General features: G+C 36.9%; 1 long non-coding RNA gene across 3 annotated transcripts in view; it reads right to left on the bottom strand.

The window, feature by feature from the left end:
- Nucleotides 1-19,854, bottom strand: part of LOC113598756 (uncharacterized) — a 943,191-nt gene that overhangs the window by 29,337 nt on the left and 894,000 nt on the right. Inside the window, exons 11-12 of one of the 3 annotated variants that reach the window (XR_008298453.1) lie at nucleotides 16,290-16,399; nucleotides 13,780-13,832 (exon numbers count right to left, since the gene is read on the bottom strand). The exons of the other annotated variants lie outside the window; for them this stretch is intronic. This is a non-coding gene — a long non-coding RNA (uncharacterized LOC113598756). The remainder of the gene's footprint in view (nucleotides 1-13,779; nucleotides 13,833-16,289; nucleotides 16,400-19,854) is intronic. 3 annotated transcript variants of the gene reach the window in all.

The raw sequence follows: 19,854 nt of genomic DNA on the forward strand, positions 1-19,854 counted from the left end.
TGCTCAAAATAAACTTGAGTATTTCTTGTTTGATACAAAATAGAATTAGCCGACTTAACTTTTGGTTTGATAAATATGGCTGAAATAAAAAATATAGAGTCTAATAAATATAAACTAGAATGTCAGTGATTAATTGGGATGTTTAAAAATGTATGTACATTAGATAACAGATGGTTAAAATGCTTTGATTTAGGGATAGAATTTTGGTACTTACATGAATATGTGGCACTATTAGACACACACAAAAATATAAAAAGAAAGGAAATTTCAGAAAGGAATCTGAGTTTATATGGAAATAAATTATAAATCTGGAAGAAATGTTGTTAAAGATTATTGGAAGATGAGTTTAAAGGTTAATAATCTAGCCAATATATGAGTAACAGTTAAAACTTCAATTGTCCTGGAATCTATCCCAATATCTCATACACTTTAAATGATTAATAAGTAATGCATAACAAACAAATGAAGAAATGAATGAATACATTTACAAAAATGATATTCCCATTCTTGGCATATATTTCATTCTTCTCTCATCCAGGTGACAAGATTTTGTAATTCAAGACTCAACAAAAAAGAAGTATTATTAAGCTATAATTTCTAAACCAGTGCATTTTACTATACAAAAGTAACCGCTAAGGTAGGTATACAAAAAGAACCGCTAAGGAAGACTATGGTAGATTCAAATCTTAAACCAGAATCATCTATTAAATAAAACTCTCTTTTAGTTAGTGGCATAACGATGTCCTACTCACTGTGAAAATCTGAGTTAGCATCTATTCTACTTCTTACAACGAGGTTTTTTTTTTTAATCAAGAAAATTGGTGTTTGAATCTCTAATATCAAAGCCACATCTTTACTAATCCTCAGCTACAATCGAGATTCAGACTCATGCAGTATACTCTTAATTCAACCCACTTTCTTATTTCTCCTATTTTTTTTAAGTTTATTTATTTTTGGGAGAGAGACAGAGAGAGAGAGAGAGAGAGAGAGAGAGAGAATGAATGGGGGAGGGGCAGAGAGAGGAAAAGAGAGTGAGAGAATCCCAAGCAGGCTCCACAGTGTCAGCATGGAGCCCAATGCGGGGCTGAAACTTACAGACCATGAGATTATGACCTGAGCTGAAGTCAGACGCTTAACAAACAGCCGCCCAGGTGCTCTTCCCAGTCAATTTTTACAGGTCTATACCGGTCATTTCATTGCCTTGTTCAGAATTCCTTATTTATTACTTTTTGCTAAATTTGTGTTCTTTGAACAGTTTGTAGGGGTCTTTTGAGAAGCCTCAGGGTCTCCAGGAGTAGGGAGGAAGAGAGATTGAAGTATACTGCAGGGCAGGAGCCTAGGTCTCTAACCAACTTCAAACAGAGAAGCACTACTTTTATCTGTTCCATAGATGAGGCTTCTATTTAGATTTTATTTGATGAAAGCCTGAAAACTGTGAAAACTAGTGGTCTATCTACAGTCTCAACTCCCATTCAAGCCCCAGTCATGGTCCAATAAATGACAGCACACCTGTCCAGATCTGTATTACACCATACTTTTCTGTGTTTGTTTCCCCCACACCAGATCACTCATGGCTTTGGCCATGGGTGGTGTGTGTCATGCTCTTCTGTCCTTGAATCTTCCTCCAGTTTCTTCTTGTTGAATTCCAAGTACCCTTCAAGGCTTAGCTCAAATGCCACCTCCTTCTTATCCTTGAAACATTCCTCTTTCAATTCTTTGGAATCTCAATTGCTCATTTTTGAGTCTCTATAACAGCTATAGCATATTTTGCTTATGTACTTGAATACATGTTTACTCATCTATGAGACTGTAAGCTCTTTGATGTCAAGAACTACAATAAATTCAAGTTTTCATATTACATGCTCATATTTAGCCCATTTTCTAAAACTTAAGTATACTGTTCATTTCTTAGATCAACTTTATTTAATTATTAAAAAAAACTGTACCATTATAGCTGATGCTGAGCATTTGACACATAATTTTTAAAATGGTATTTAAGTGAATATGGCTAGAATTGATCTTACCATCAAAACTCAAGTGTGCCAAAACCGGTACTCCTGGTTTTAAAGATGTGGAAACTGAAGGAGTAGGAGATTAAATTATATATATATATATATATATTTTTTTTTTTTTTCCACTTCTCACAATGGATCTAGAGAATGAAAATGGTGTACCATTTTCTCCACTTAACCCACTAGGGAATGCTTATTTCACCTAAACTTTTCTTTTTTTAGTTTTCTTCAGAATGTTCCTGATAACCTCTGCTTAAACCTCCTTGAAAAGTTTTCTCCCTTTCCTCACTGTGTGAGCACCTTACATTTTGTGGCGATATAGTCTATATTTGGATAAGCCATACATATTTAGTTCTTTTTAATCTTACCTCACATCAGCCTTTCCAGTCCCTCAATCATTTTTGTAGCTCTCTCTGAATTCGCTCTGGTATGATGACATCCTTCTGGTACTGAAGTTTTCATAAATGGACACACTTGTCTGACTCATGATGTGTTATCTCTGCATGTGCTGCCCAAACAGTTTTTATAAACCACTATATCATCCTGTGCAATCTCATACTAATTTTCTGTAACTATCACTCCCAGGTCTCATTCAACATTACCATTTTCCAAGTACAGTAGCTCCATTTCCCTGATTATCTGTGAATTTTTCATCCAAGATGCATTACTTTACATTTTTCAAAGCCTAATCTTATTTTGATATTTCCTGCTCAAAGCTGCGACCTCTCTATATTCATAAACATATTTTCAGTTATAGCGAGTGCTCACAAGCCACCCAAATTTTACGAAATTTATAAATTTAAGATTCAGCTATCCTTTGTAATTATTAGCCTTAAATCAAGTTATATTATACAGACTCTTGCCATTTTTCTTTCTCTCTCCCCCAAAAGAAAATTAATACATGTCTTAGGTAGTGTTACCACTTAGTCTATTGTCAGGTTATTTTACCTTTTGCTTATATGTTTTCATACAGATGACTGACACATTACACATTTCCCAGCCTCTTGGGGTTAGTTTTCTAAGTCACATTTTCAACATAACATATTAAAATACACATCCAGTTACGTATTGTCTCCTATGTTGCACACAAACTATTTTCTTTCCATTGTTTTACTAGAGCTTGAAAGCTGGAATTCAGGAATGTATTATACTTAAGTTACTCTTTCAGATCAAATGAAATAGTTGTCCCCGACACCCCTGTTTATGAATACAGAGAAATGCTTCTTTTTAGGACTTATACCTTTATTCATCTTAGTCGGACACACAAAGCTTCAAAATTCCTTCCCTACTTCCTTCCAACATGTTCCTACCCATAGATTTTGCTGAGGGAAGGGGGCTCAGGTGATCCCTTAAGCATAAAATGGACTACATGCTGCTGTTTAGACCTGCAGTGAATATCTGACACAAAGGTAACCTATCTGGAGGCCTACCAGGTCGTCTGATGCAAGAATTCGGTCTATACGTGGATATAGTTGTGTAACATAGATTAATATTTTTACGTATCTGCAAAGGTAATAGAAGTATTGTTATTAAAATTTTATTAGTAGAGGAATTGAGAGATAAAGAGTTTGAATGGCTTGTTTAATTTTACACAAACCTATCAGTGGGAGGAATCCACCAGGAATCCAATATTGGTAACTGCAGGAAAGCTCAGACTTAACCCAATACTGGATTTCCACTGACTGCAGAAAGTCTGTCTCCTACACATGCCTTTTAAAGCCAAAGCTTGGGGCCACCCAGAACTGTAGCTTGCTGGTAGCTGCAGCAGTAACTCACATCATGGATTTTTTTTTTCTTGTTCTCAGAGGATTACCATTACTATCTTGCAAGGTCATTCTTCTATTCAAGAGGATGTTGTCTATATTTTATCTGGAGTTTTTAGATATTTTGTAGTGGGAAACTTTCAGGGCATCTAATCTGCCATTTTGCCAAGAGAAAAAGACTGCAGTGACTTCATTTATCTGTCTGTATCCTCGACCTGGAATGTGTTTGAGAATGCCTATGCCTTGCATCCCTTCTGCCAAATGATGCCTGCAGGAAAAAGGTGGCAATGAATATATTTTTAAGCAACTTAACAGATGAATTGATTCATCACTCATTAATTGACTAAAATAATAGATCGATAACAATTGATTCAAACCTCTGCCTATTGAGCATTGCAGTCTGATAGAGATATCTTCCAAGGAACAGATGGAACCCAGAAATAGGTAGAGCACCTCTGTAATAATGACCTACATCCTGGGTCATAGAATCCTTTGCCTATCTAAGGAAATCAAGGAATTCTTTTCAAAGATAAATGTACATATACACATAATGTATTTGACCTATGATTTCATTAACTTTTTGGAAGCTCGTCCACAGACCCCCAGGTATGTGTGGCACAGCCAAGATTTACCCTATGGAATCTGAATAATTTTGTAGCTACTGGTATCATTATCTCTGGACAAATGGCCACATCCCTGTTTTCCACAGTCACTTAAAATTACCCAGCTGTCACTGCAACATCAGTTTCAAAGTCACAGACAAAAATGTCTGATGGTCTCTGCTTGTGCTACAACACCTAAAACACTAGATGCCAGACAGCTGGGAAGGTTAAGAGCTACCTCTTCTAAGCTTCTGTTAGAGACCCTACCTCCCATTTATTTTGGGGTGTTCTTCCAGAGAGGAAGGATGTTTGGATCTGGGTGGTTAAAATAACAAATAATCATTGAATCCTCATAAACAAAAGGAGAAAAACAAAATTCTGGCTAAGTTGAAAAAAATTAACTGCATTTCACTATTCCAGTCCAGTGTTAATGTGTTTCAATACTTCCTTCATTTTCTCCCTTACTTAAATTTTTTCTTTATCATTGTTTTATCTTCAATTTTGTTTTGCTCCTCTCACTTAGCATCAATATTATACAATAAACAGAAAACTATAAACTCCATAATTATGTTATGTTATAAGGGCATCTGGGTGGTCGATTAGATGTCAGACTCTCGGTTTCAGATCAGGTGATGACCTCACAGTTTCATGAGTTTGAGCCCTGGATCAGGCTCTGTGCTAGCGACCCAGAGCCTGCTTGGGATTCTCTCTCTCTCCCTCTCTCTGCCCCTCAACCACTCACACTATCTCTGTCTCTCTCAAAAGTAAATAAACTTGAGGGGTGCCTGGGTGGCTCGGTCAGTTGAGCGTCAGATGTCAGCTCAGGTCATGATCTCAGGGTTGGTGAGTTTGAGCCCCGCGTTGGGCTCTGTGCTGACAGCTCAGAGCCTAGAGCTTGGAGCCTGCTTTAGATTCTGTGTCTTCCTCTCTCTCTGCCCCTCCCCCATCCACACTCTGTCTCTCTGTCTTGCCAAAATAAGTAAACGTTAAAAAAATTAAAAATAGGGGTTCCTGGCTTGCTCAGTCCATTAAGCGTCCAACTGAGGCTCAGGTCGTGATCTCATGGTTTGTGGGTTGGAGCCCCTCCTGGAGCCTGCTTTGGATTCTGTGCCCTTCCTTCTCTGCCTTCTCTCTCTGCCCCTTCCCTGCTTAGACTCTGTTTTTCTTTGTCTCTCAAAAAAAAAATAAATGCTAAGAAAATTTTTTAAAAATTAAAAATAAATAAATGAGCTTTAAAAAATTCATAGTTATGTTATGTATTTATTTTACTATCTGTGTATTTATCTAACCAGCAAAAAATTTGTCCATCTTTTCTTCGAACAAAAATATTAATAGCATTTATGTTTAGATAATACAATTTCAATTGTTAATCAGTGTTCTATGGCTTCTAGAGTGTGTTCTAAGATTTCTTCTTTACAAAAAGAAATTCAGTAAATGTAGTAAAATAAATCATATCAGTTTCCTTATTTCAATATTTTCTATCACATGGTATTTATAATCATAATTTTTAGTTGTAGCATAATTTCCATTGCATAATTGAGAGAAGTTGTATTAGCTACTACCTTTTCTTTTACTATCATAACAATGTATTTGTTTTCTGTTTTAGGATTACTTTCCAAAATAATTTCCATAAATGCAGTTATTGGCTCAAAGGTTGCAAATGTTATTACTCTCAATAGACATTGCCAAACTGCTTTCCAAAATCTTATACCAATTGATAATGCCACCAACAGAGAATGAAAGGTAATAATTTCATGACCTGCTTATTTACATTTGTAATATAATTTAAATTTTCTGATAACTTAATGCAAAAAAATGGCAATAGATTTTTGTTTTACTTTTCTTGGCCCTGATTATCTGAGCAAGGTTTAAAAGTTCCATATTTATTTACAAACTTTTGCATCACCTTGTATTTTCTATTTTGTGCACTTTCTGTCCTATGCATATTCTCAAGTGTTATACATCCTTAAGTATAGCGTATCATTGAGTACTTTATTACATAACCATCCATTATGTTTACAAACAGAGAGTCATGTATTATACTCATCTGCATTAAGCACATGTACTTTTATTTTCAGATTTGCTCAAATGGGTCTACTTTTCTTAATTTGCCTACATCTTCCCTTTCCTCCTAAACAGGAAAAACTAGCAAATGCATGCACACACACAAAATCAAAACAAAATTGTTAATGGATAAATTAAGTGATAAGATTTTTTTAATGTGTAGTTTGCTTTTTTTTTTAATTAACAACTCCAGATCACTGATTCTCCCAGATTACTTATTTTCTTCAAATAATTTCTTTTATATTTGTTTGACTAAAAGCAAGTTTGCTTGCCTGATCATGAAGTATCAAGGGAGTCAATAGGGTTGGCTACCAGAGAATTTACAGCTTCATATCAATCATCTGCATTAGTGACAGAGAGAAAAAAACCGGTGTCAGTGGGGATTTATGGTGAAGAGTTATGGTGGCAAAAGGATAGATGAGAAAGATGCTTGTGACTTGTGACCGTGGGGATTTAGTCCAGCCACAATGAAGAGAAAAGGAAAGAAGCGTGCGTTGCTTGGCATAACCAGGGCAATGGATTAGGGAGAGAAAGGAGCAGTGAATAAAGGTCTGACTGAATGGCACTCTGCTGGAGGTGAGTACTGGAGTTCTTCATTTGCTCCAAACAAAATGTTTTGATCATTTTACTCCCAGGATAGCAGAAAGGGAGGGAAATGAAGAAAATTTAATGATCGGTTGGAAAAAGCAGAGAAATAATTTTGGAAGAGTCTGGTTATGATTGAATAGCAACTATGAAAAAGTGAAGAATTTTTTTTGCATATTATAGGGAGGAGAAAATAAGCATGACGTTTGGAGAAATAATGAAATCTTGAATATATAAGCATCCCCTGTGTTGATATTAACCAAACACTGAGAAATGCAAGACTGGAAGAGGAGAGGGGAATGAAAACAGAGATTGGTGATTTATCTACACAGAGAAGGTAGTCAAAAATATCATAGAAAAACAGCTCTTTAAGAGGATGATTGAGAAAAAAATGCATCAGTCTCCCCAAGTATTACAGGACATGTGAAGTTTTGTGAGAAAGGTGAGGACTCATCAGGAAAGGATTCATATATTCAGGGGATGATATTTATTGAAGGGCCATTTTGCGGCATGTGCCAATTAGTTATACATGTAGGAAGATGAATAACATGTATTTAAGTAGGAAAATTTCAAAGTATTGTCCTAGGAATAGTAAGGAAATAAAAGCAAGAAACCAGTTTCATCTAGGCATATTTCAAAAATCGTATCAAGAAAGTAAAATAAATGTCATGTTTTATTTGCCCTGAAAACCTGAAATGACAACTAGCAGCTAGAAAGCCACAATTTTGCTTTGTGCTGAGGTTTCAGCAAATCATTTAGTTTTCATAAAAATTGGCATAATGGTGTTTCCATTATAAGTATAATAACATATGTTTTTAAAATTTTAGAAATAACTGAAAGAAACAAGAAAGATTAACAAAGAAAGATTAACAAAACTATCCATAGTCACATCATTTGGGGGGATTTCTTGAATGTTTTTCCACTATTTTTTCCATGCATGGTATTTCTTTTTTGGTTTGACTCTTTTTTTTTTTTTTTGGAATATTTATTTTCTCATAGCTATAGTCACATGCAAACATAATATGTGGTGTCTTTTTTTCCCCACACACTTTACAACCATATGATTTTTTAAAAATTGTTTTAATGTTTATTCATTTTTGAGAGACAGAGACAGAGTGTGAGTGGGGGAGGGGCAGAGAGAGAGGGAGACTCAGGATCTGAAGCAGGCTCCAGGCTCTGAGCTGACAACACAGAGCTGGATTCAGGGCTCGAACTCATGAACAGCGAGATCATGACCTGAGCTGAAGTCGGACGCTTAACTGACTGAGCCACCCAGGCTCCCCTACAACCATACGATTTTTAAATTATTACATGGTAACACTTAAAAAATTTCAAAATAGTCAAGAAGGTGGCTAAGATATAATTTTTCTATTTCTTTAATATCAAACAGTTGGTAAGGTAATGCTGTGATGGGTCATTTGATAAATTTTAACTTTTTATAATAATTAGCATCATCCAGTTCTCTGAGAAAGCACCTAAATGCAAAGCTAATACCTTTTTTCAATTATCTAGTGGCTGCATAACAACAACCTTAAGCTAAACAAAACAAAACGCAGTAACAAGCTCCCAAATCCACAACTTGGACAAGGCTTGCAGGAACAAAGGAACAGTTGAAGATGACCACAAGATAAGTCACCTTCATTAGCATTTGTAAGCATCTGTTGAGGGTCTGTAAGACCTGGTACCCACCTTATTGGAAGATATAAATGAGATGGTATAGAATTTTCCCCAAGCAGTACACATGGCATATACTCAGGAAGGACTTGCTGCACTGAGATATGCCGTAGGACTTGGGTGCCTTGAATCAGAGGCAACTAGGTGGAGAAACTTTCAGTGTGGAGGTACAAGGCAACCCTGATGGACCATCTTAAATCTTTCTGAGATCTTAACAAAGGATCCTACAGACGATACTTGGTTTGATCTTTGACCAGGATCAATTGTTCATTTGAGAACCATTTGCTGTCGAGAGTGATGGGAATGAGAAACAGTTTTATTTTAGGACCCCTACAAGTCCTAGACCATCTCTATTTCCTCACATTTTGTTTGTAAACTAATCAATTATTTTCTTAGCTCATCTGTTATCTCTCTCATTTTAGTGTAGGCAGCTAGAAGTGAGACAGTACCTTCAACACTGTTTCTGGAAATCTCTTTAGCTAGACCATCAAGTTCATTAGATATAATTTCAAAGTAACTCAGGTAACACTTGTCAAACTTTCTGCTACTACATAAGAAGGCCCCTCTTTTCCTGAATCTTCTTTAAGCTCCCATTGACAGCATCTTCTGGTCTCTTTAGATTTCTGCTAACACTCTCTTTGAAGCCCTCTGAGCTTTCTCTAATTATCTTTGAGACCCTTGAAGTTTACACGTGCTGCCTGATCCCAAAGGCAATGCCACACACTTTAGGCCCTTTGTTACAGAAGCACTTTCAGGCACCCAAGTATGTTCCAATTATATATTCTTGCATAACACACCACTTCAAATTCAATGGCTTCAAACAACCTCAATCATTTATTTTGCTAATGAATTTGAAATTTTGAGCTTAGTAATTACAAAGTCAGCAGTTACAGTTTATCTATGCTCCTTCTTGTGTCAGGAAGGGGTTAGATCAACTGGGGGTTGCAAGATCCATTTTCAACTTGATAGATAGATTGGTGCTGAGAGCTCAGCAAGGATGTGGGCCAGGGGCCTGGTTCCTCTCTCCACAGGCCTTTCCATGAGCTGTTTGGGCTTTCTCACAATATACTGGCTGGGTCAGAGAGCAAACATCCCAAGTAAATCAGGTGAAAATAGTATCACCTTTTACAACCTCCTTGGAAATCACATAGTGTCACTTGTGATATGGTCACAAGCCCACCTAATTCAAGAAGAGGGAACTTAGACCTTGCCTTTCAATGGGAGGTATGTCAAAATCATCCTGTAAGAAGAGCATGTGGGATGATAGATATAGTTGTGACCCCTCTCAGAGTAATATAATCTGCCACATACCTATCAGTATTCTTGAGGAAAATTAAAAATTCCCTACTGATAGTATTAAGTATTCTGGTTGGTAATATAGCCATGGCAATTTGTATTTTGTTGTTGTTGTTTTGACGTGTGTGTGATATGCATGTGTGTGTGTGTATATTTATATTTATATTTATATTTATATTTATATTTATATTTATATGTCTTCCTGGAGTAGAAGCTGGATAGAAGTAGAAAGAAATGTTTCTTTGTAAAAAAATAAACTAAAATAGACCTTGTCAGGACTGTGGCTTGTTTTCTTGTTCCTATGGAAATAGGCATTTGGTGGGGAGAGTGGGAAGGACTGTGTTTTCTTGTGGGTGGGGCAGGTTGAAAGTTGCTTATATGAGAAAAAGAGCAAAGCATAGATGCTGAAATAAAGAATTTTATAACAGTCCAGTGATGACCAGAGTTGCTTAGGAGACCCAACTAATTAAATATGGCTGAGATATTAATAAAAGGGCATTTCTTCTTACTTCCACACAAAGTCCAGTGATTCTCAGCAGAGTGTGAAAATATGGAGGTCTTTGCTCAGACCTTGACACAGACACAGGCAATTTTATGATTGCCATCTCAACAGTACCAACTGTGAGGCTTCTCTAGGTAGTGGACTTAAAGATTGCACACCTCAGCTGGGCATAGTTTTAGCAGAAAAAAGGAACATAGCAGGTGGCCCTAGGGATGTTAGTTGGCAGAACTGATTTGTAAATACATGTTATATATACCCAGTTTGGGGGCTTAAGAAATAATTTCAGGATAATTCTGCCAAGATAATTTCTAAGGGAGGAACTGTTTTGACACCGAACAATTAAAACAAAGGGCCTTAAGTCAATACAGTGTAGGCATAAAGGTTAATGTGATGTCATTTTACACTCATGGGCTGGAATGGCTCGGACATTAGTTTCTATGACCACCATAAGGTTAAACATTTTACCTGCCTCCTTGCTGAAGGGTTGTACCTAGAAGTTGCTCTGAATGCATGTGGAAAGAGTACCTATGCTAAGGTGGTACAGTGGTCACCTTTGTTAGAATACCAATGCCAATGAGGGCTCTTTTATGTTGATTTTAACTTTTGGTGAAGACTTACATTTGATTGTGTGTGGTTTTTTTTTTTTTTTTTTTTGCTATTCCTTTTTTTCTTTAGTTTTTTTTTTAATTTTTATTATTTTTTTTTAATTTTTTTTTCAACGTTTATTTATTTTGGGGACAGAGAGAGACAGAGCATGAACGGGGGAGGGGCAGAGAGAGAGGGAGACACAGAATCGGAAACAGGCTCCAGGCTCTGAGCCATCGGCCCAGAGCCTGACGCGGGGCTGGAACTCCCGGACCGCAAGATCGTGACCTGGCTGAAGTCGGACGCTTAACCGACTGCGCCACCCAGGCGCCCCTCTTTAGTTTTTTTTTTTTAAATTTAAATCCAAGTTAGTTAACATAACTAATGTTATGTAGTAATATTTCAGTGTAATAATGATTTCAGGAATAGAATTTCATGATTCATCACTTACATATAACACCCCATGTTCATCCCAACAAGTGCCCTCCTTAATGCCCCTCACCTATTTTGCCCATTCCCCCACCCAATACCCCTCCAGCAACCCCCCTTTTGTTCTCTGTATTTAAGAGTCTCTTATGGCTTGTCTCCCTCTCTGTATTTATCTTATTTTTGCTTCCCTTCTCCTATGTTTATCTGTTTTGTTTCTTAAATTCCACATGTGAGTGAAATCATATGGTATTTGTCTTTCTCTGACTTATTTCACTTAGCATAATACACTCTAGTTCCATCCATGTTGTTGCAAATGGCAAGATTTCATTCTTTCTGATCGCTGAGTAATATTTCATTGTATGTATGCATCTTCCTTATCCATTCATCAGTCGATGGACATTTGGGTTCTTTCCATAATTTGGCTATTGTTGATAATGCTTCTATAAACATTGGGGTGCATGTGTCCCTTCGAATCAGAACTCCTGTATCCTTTGGAAAATTCCTAGTAGTGCTATCGCTGGGTTGCAGGGTAGTTCTATTTTTAATTTTTTGAGGAAACTCCATACTGTTTTCCAGAGTGGCCGCACCAGTTTGCATACCACCAACAGTGCAAAAGGGTTCCTCTTTCTCCATATCCTCACCAACACCTGTTGTTTCCTGTGTTGTTAATTTTAGCCGTTCTGACAGGTGTGAGGTGGTATCTCAATGTGGTTTTGATTTGTATTTCCCTGATGATGAGTGATATTGAGCATCTTTTCACGTGTCTGTTAGCCTTCTGGATGTCTTCTTTGGAAAAGTGTCTGTTCATGCCTTTTGCCCATTTCTTCACTGGATTATTTGCTTTTTTGGGTGTTGAGTTTAATAAGTTCTTTATAGATTTTAAATACTAACCCTCTATCTGATATGCTATTTGCACATATCTTCTCCCATTCTGTCAGTTGCCTTTTAGTTTTGCTGATTGTTTCCTTTGCTGTGCAGAAGCTTTTTATCTTGATGAGGTCCCAATAGTTCTTCATTTCCCTTGCCTCCTGAGACATGTCAAGGTAAGAAGTTGCTATGGCTGAGGTCAAAGAGGTTGTTGTCTATTTTCCCCTCTAGGATTTTGATGGCTCCTGTCTAATGTTTAGGTCTTTCATTCATTTTGAATTTATTTTTGTGTATGGTGTAAGAAAGTGGTCCAAGTTCATTCCTATGCATATCTCTGTCCAGTTCTCCCATCACCATTTGCTGACGAGACTGTCTTTTTCCATTGGATATTCTTTCCTGCTTTGTCAAAGATTAGTTGGCCATATGTTTGTGGGTCCCCATTTCTGGTTTCTCTATTCTGCTCCATTGATCTATGTGTCTGTTTTTGATTTCTCTTTCTGCTCTTTCATTATTGGTGTATAGAAATGTAACTGATTTCTGTGCATCGAGTTTATATCCTGCAACTTTGCTGAATTCATACATCAGTCCTAGCAATTTTTTGGTGGAGTCTTTTGGGTTTTTCACAGACTGTCATGTCATCTGCAAAGAGTGAAAATTTGACTTCTTCCTTGCCAATTTGGATTTCTTGTACTTCTTTTTGTTGTCTGATTGCTGAGGTTAGGACTTCTAATACTATGTTGAATACCAGTGGTGAGAGTAGACATCCCTGTCATGTTCCTGGCATTAGGAGGAAAGCTCTCAAGTTTTCCCCACTGAGGATGATATTAGCTGTGGGTCTTTCATATGTGGGCTTGATGATCTTGAGTTATGTGTGTAGACTTCCATTTCAAAAGGGAGCTAGGGATGGTATAGCTGTGAAAAGAAAACTGGGGTATAAAGAAGCTTCCTACCTGGTGAGTGTGTGTGTGTGTGTGTGTGTGTGTATGTATGTTCAATGTCTTATGGGCTATAGTAAGAAGTTAGGGAATTCTGCTGGTCCAATGTTATTTTAATTGGGAAGCATTATCTAAATTTTATAAACAGAGAAGAACATTTTAATCATCTGCCTCAGAAGATGATTTTCTGTGAATGATAATCTGCAACAACCAAAGATACTTTTTAGAGCAACATGAAATATTACAAAAAAATAATTATGCAAGTACTGTCTGTATTGGTTGTGCTATGAACTCTTTTTTATTTACATTTCTCTGATTTCTGAGTTATTTAGAAGCCAAGATTTCAATAATTCCAGTATTCTCTCATATAAAGCCCTCTGTACTATAAACAGTGGGACAAGTATTTTAGTATAAGAGATAACAAAATATCTGAAATGAAGGCACCCCAGGACAGAAGATGCTCACCATGCAAAGCCTTTGAAGAAAGATGTTGCTTCTCAGAAGGAGATATAAATTTGCTGTGAACAAGACAAGACCAGCATGAGTTTTAAATCACTTCCTATATGCAAACCCCCAATGGGCATGAATGAAAGCAAAATAAAGAGCACTTGAGAAAACTTTAACTAGCCACCCCAAAATTGTACTTTTAATGAAAGTGTCATTAAAAAGAACACACCACATCACCTCTCCACTTCATCAGATGGCCAGGCTTGGGGATTTTTAAGTGGTCATGCTCTCTTTAACCATTTATCATCTTCTCTACCTTTTCTGACCCTGCTCCTCTGCTCCAGAAGCTCTTTTCTACTCATCTTTTAAGATTCAGCAAAAGGGTTGACTCTACTTGGAAGCTGTGCCTGACTTTTCTGCACAGCCTCCCCACCATAAGCACTGACTTTGGCAAAGTGTGCTTCCTTTGGCACCCAGTTGGGGTACACAATCTCCGCATTCTCTTTGCTAATTTACTTTTCTGATCTGCCCCCTGCCCTGACCCGAACATATATCCAGTGACGAAAACATGTCTTTCAAGACATAGTATCAGTCTCTACTCATCTATCATTTGTATTCAGTACAATATCTGAAACCAAGAAAATGGTGCCTAATCACCTCCTATAAATGATTCAATGAGCAAGCAAGTAAATTAATGTACACATTAAAGATAGAAAAAAATCTGCTATCTCTTCTTTCTCTCCTTCTAGGTTTTTTCTTAGACAAATGCTGAGCAAAAAGGATTTTTCAGGCTCCAAACAGATATTATATCATTTTATTTCTGAGGAGAGAGATTGAGTTGACAGCTGACACAGAGAAAGCAAAACTACACAAGTATTTTGCTTTTGTCTTTTTCTTCAAGGAGAATGACTTGCAAACCAGAAAGGTTACAAATGATGAAGAGGTAAATGTGAGAAGACAGTAGGGAAGTACTGAGATTCTTTAAATGAATCCAAATCTCTAGGCTAGGTGAATTTCATCCTATGAAACTGAAATAAGTCGCAGACGTGACTATAGAGCCTCAACTGATAACCTCTGACAAAAACTTGCTAGGAAACCAGAAATCTTGCTAGAAATGGGAAATCTTTCTTTGATTTTCAAAAAAAAGCAAAAAAACAAAATATGGAAACCATAGGTAAATGAGTATTACCCTATCACTGAAAACATTGCAGAAAGGTTTTTTAAAAGGTTATTTTATTAGCACTGGGAAGAGGAAGCAATGTTCAATTATAGCTTGAAAAGGTTCACCTAGGACAATTAATTAAAAAAAAAACCCTCTTTCTCTTTATATGTATATTTTTTCTTTAAAAAATGGCTATGGCATAAATGAATGAAGAATTTGCCATTAACATCAAATATGTGAATTCCAGAACAAAATTTGGTAAAATTTCTTCATGTTTATTTGGTGATAAGAATTCAAAATAAACTCTGTTTAGGTAAGTAGATTTATAACTGGTCAAATGATCATACCCCCCAAAGTCATGGAATATGTTATCATTACCATGGAGGAACAGGGTCTCATCCTCTGTCATATTTGTAGTACCACTTTATTTATTTGGATACATGTATAGAAAGGATAAGATCTCAAATTTGTAGAACCAAGAAAAGGTAGATAAGCTGGTTATTATTACATTCAGATCTTGAAAATATGTCAAAACTTTGGGAAGACTGTTCCAAAGTAATTAAGTAAAAATAAGTTGAAGTAAATGTAAATTGAATGACACTATGAAAAAGAATGGGTTTTTTTTTCAGTTCTTACAGAAAAGAGTCTAAAACATAACAGGTGTTACAGAGGAACATTTATTCTCCCTTCCTCATGTTTCTGTGTGGAGGGACCTCAACTGGAGTAGCACCACTGACTTCTCCTCCCACCTTTACTCATTTCTATCTATGGAGAAAGAAGGTGCTACTAGATTGGTCAGTGATGGTCATTGGTGCCATCACTCCTCACCTCCTTACTGGGTAGAACTACTCAATTGAAAACTCATGATTACTGAGGATTTGCTTTCTTGGCTTCTTTATCAGATCAGGTTAAAGCAGCAATCCTAGGTCAGTGTATTGTGCCTTTTCTGTAGATGAAAACTTTTCTCCATATTTTCCCAGTGCCTAGACTGGGAGGATGGTGATCTGTGAGTAGGTGGTTAGCATCATGTTAGCATGCCCTTTTAGCTAGACCATTAAGTCATGCCCTCCAATGGAACATTTTCAAGAAAATCATGATCTCCTTCTGTCTGATTCAGTTCACCTCACAATTGGTCATAATCCCTAACAGTAGGTGCTTAACCAATGTTTACTGATTATTAAATGAAAACCCAAGGGTTTTATTTCTTAATGTGTGGTGCTCACAGCACTGATTGCTTTATTTTGATTGTTTTGATCTCCCTCTCACATTAGAGGCTTTGTCAAGTGTCTACTGATATTAGAGCAGGCAAATAAAAAGCTAGGTGGAACCTCTGTATGTGTATGTAAACATTGTCAGGGATTCTTACTTTTGAGTCATATGGGGGTATGGAGATGGAAACCCAGGTGTCAGCAGATTTAGTCTCTTTCTCTTGGTCTTATTAAAGTCATATTCTTCAGAGAAAATTGCTCCAATCTCCTGCTTGGATGAAAGAATCACGGCTGTTAGCATTATGGGAATTGGGTGGAAAATAAAGTTGGAGGTTCAATATTCAAGATGAAAATTTTCACCAATGCTTCTAATTTCAATGTGCCATTCCTGACCTTAACTGTGCTTAGCTTGTCTGAGTCCAATGAGCCTGTTTTACTCTTTCCAGAGAATAAACTTCTAGTCATCAGTCAGTTGGTGAGGGGGGTACCTTAGTGTTATGATTGCTTCTTAAATAATATTTTAACAATTCTTTACATTATTAACCCTATGTTCATCCATGTCTTCAGAAATCTTTGGTATTACCCAGTTACTGAACTTTCTGAGATTTTTTTCAGGGCAGTGTAAGTCAGATTGCTTCTTGGATTAATCCACAGCTAAAGAGAGTCACATTTGGGGATATGTTCAATCATTTACAATCTTTCCATTTATTTGTCAGCTGTTGCTATTATCTGCTTCCCCATTTTTTCATTGAATGAACTCCTTTCTCCCCCATTCCTTTCCTGTGGATACAGTAGGCCTTCTGAGGGGATGGTGGGAGAATAGAGGCCAGTGGATGTGCCCAGTTTGCCATCCTTGGAGCTGTTTTCACTTCACAGGTGTTTTATGCTCTTGCCTCCTGAACAAGAATGAAGGCTGAGTTTAATGGGTAAGAATGCTGACCAAGCTTTGGCTTTGCAACTCCTTCCCCACTGGTCAAAGGGCCACCTATTGCCATTAAAAATGTAAATTATATTGTAGCTGATGTTATCTATCACTTTCTGGTCTAAGGATATACATAACCAAAACTTCAAAGAGGTAATTAATATCTAACTAAAAATGATGTTTACTCATTTATGTAGTGCCTCTTTTCATTATAAACTTAGTGACTAGTGAAAATAGTTCTATTCCTTTCACTGAGAACTTTTTTTTCTTAAGTAGACATTTAAAACACAACTATGTTTATTGATACAGATACTTTTTATTTTTAACTGTATTAACATTTTCATTGTATTTATTTTATAATTTCTTTCCATTTGTAGAGTAATATTAGTGTTTTTTTATGGCAGTGGCATAAAAACCTCTTTTGAAACAATATTTAGGTCAAAAGTGAGAAAATTTAAAGAAAATCATCAAGTCTGTACTGGTAGTACCGAAATATGGTAAAATGGTGATGGAAATATGAGAATGACAAGTTTAAGAAATGCTGGAATACAAGGTAATGCACTGCTCAACAAATGAGTTAACAGTATATTATTAAATGTGTGGAGTCCACATTAAGGGACAATGGGGTCTCAAGAGTACAAATTGTAGGTTGCATATGCAGTATAAGTATAGTGCAAAATACTAGAATTATAAAAGGAATGGATGTGTTACTTTAGTGTCTAATCAAATATTTGTTGCTTAAAAGGAAGAAGAGTAAAAGAAAGTGAAGATGTTTAACCTGAAGAATAGAAAATGTAGTTGGGAAGGTGGTATAGGTCTTCAAATATGTGCTATAATGTGAAACAAAAGAGTTAGGTTAGTGTTGAGGTGTAGGCTTAAATTTATGAGCAGAAATTAGAAGGTTGCAAAGTTGATGGGAGGGCTAATTTCGGTTAAATTTTGGATGAACATCAAGATTTTACGTGACCATTGCTTTATTATTGATGTATAAAAATGCAACCGATTTCTATACATTGATTTTGTACCCTGCAACTTTGCTGATTTCATGTATCATGTATCAGTCTTTTGGTGGCGTCTTTCGGGTTTTCCACGTAGAGTATCATGTCTGCAAAAGGTGGAAGTTTGACTTCTTTGCCAATTTTGATGCTGTTTATTTCATTTTGTTGTCTGGCTGCTGGTGCTAGGACTTCCAACCCGATGTTAAACAACAATGGTGAGAGTGGGCATCCCTGTCGTGTTCCTGATCTCAGGGGGAAAGCTCTCAGTTTTTCCCCATTGAGTATGATATTAGCTGTGGATTTTTCATATATGGCTTTTATGATATTTAAGTATGTTCCTTCTATCCCGACTTTCTCGAGGGTTTTTGTTAAGAAGGGATGCTGTATTTTGTTACACCAGTCAGAGTGGCTAAAATGAACAAATCAGGAAACTACAAGATGCTGGTAAGGATGTGGAGAAACAGAAACCCTCTTGCACTGTTGGTGGAAATCCAAACTGGTGCAGCTGCTCTGGAAAATAGTGTGGAGGGTCCTCAAAAAATTAAAAATAGAACTACCCTACGACCCAACAATAGCATTACTAGGAATTTACCCAAGGGATACAGGAGTGCTAATGCATAGGGGCACATGTACCCCAATGCTTATAGCAGCACTTTCAACAATAGCCAAATTATAGAAAGAGCCTAAATGTCCATCAACTGACGAATGGGTAATGAAGATGTGGTTTATATATACAATGGAATGCCACTTGGCAATGAGAAAGAGTGAAATCATGCCATTTGCAGCAACGTGGATGGAACTGGAAGGTATTATGCTGAGTGAAATAAGTCAGTCAGAGAAGGACAGATATCGTATGTTTTCAGTCATTTGTGAATCTTGAGAAACTTAACAGAAGACCATGGAGGAAGGGAAGGGGAAAAAATAGTTAACAACAGGGAGGAAGGCAAACAAGAGACTTTTAAATACAGAAAACAAATTGAGGGTGGATGGGGGTGGGGGAGAGGGGAAAATGGGTGATGGGCATTGAGGAAGGCATTTGTTGGGATGAGTACTGGGTATTGTATGTAAGTCAATTTGACAATAAATTATATTAAAAAAAGATTTTACATGACTAAAATCAATGTATGCTTTTGAAGTACTGAGTTATTGATGACCAGAAATGTTAAAACAGTGACTAGATAATGATCCAACAAGGATGTTGTCAAAGAGATGACTATATTCAGAAGGAGGCTGGTCACCAGTGAAGATCTTGGGAACTTTGGGAAAGCAGGTTCTGTTACTCAATCCAAACCTACTGAGACAGAACCAGGTGACATCAGACCTCTGCATTTCCTTCCAACTCTCATCTGAATCCAGAATTGGGATTGACTTCTAGGGCATGTACACAGGAGTGCCCCCATCAGTAACCGAAGTTTCCACTTGTGCACGGACACGAATCCTGATCAAGTCTTTCATACCTAATCACTTATCTGTGATATGGACACCTAATCACTCTCACAGCTAATTCATTCTCAAAATGTACAAAACAGAAGAAATTACTATTACATTCTATCATTAGATGGTTTTAAGTATTCTGAAAGAAATGAAGAGAGTGATAGAAGAGGACCACTTTAGAAAAAGGGGTCGTGGAAGTTCTCTCTGAACAGGACATAAGGCTTGGGTCCTTAAAGATGAGAAGGAGCCGGCCATACGCACTGCTGGCCCAAGAGTATCCAGGCAGAGGTAAGAACAAATATAAAGTCCCTGAGCTCAGAGATTTCAAGAAACAGATACATGGTCCCAAGGTAGCAAGAACAAAGTGAG

The sequence above is a fragment of the Acinonyx jubatus genome, chromosome B2 (genome assembly GCF_027475565.1).
Source record: "Acinonyx jubatus isolate Ajub_Pintada_27869175 chromosome B2, VMU_Ajub_asm_v1.0, whole genome shotgun sequence".
Taxonomy (NCBI): Eukaryota; Metazoa; Chordata; class Mammalia; order Carnivora; family Felidae; genus Acinonyx; species Acinonyx jubatus.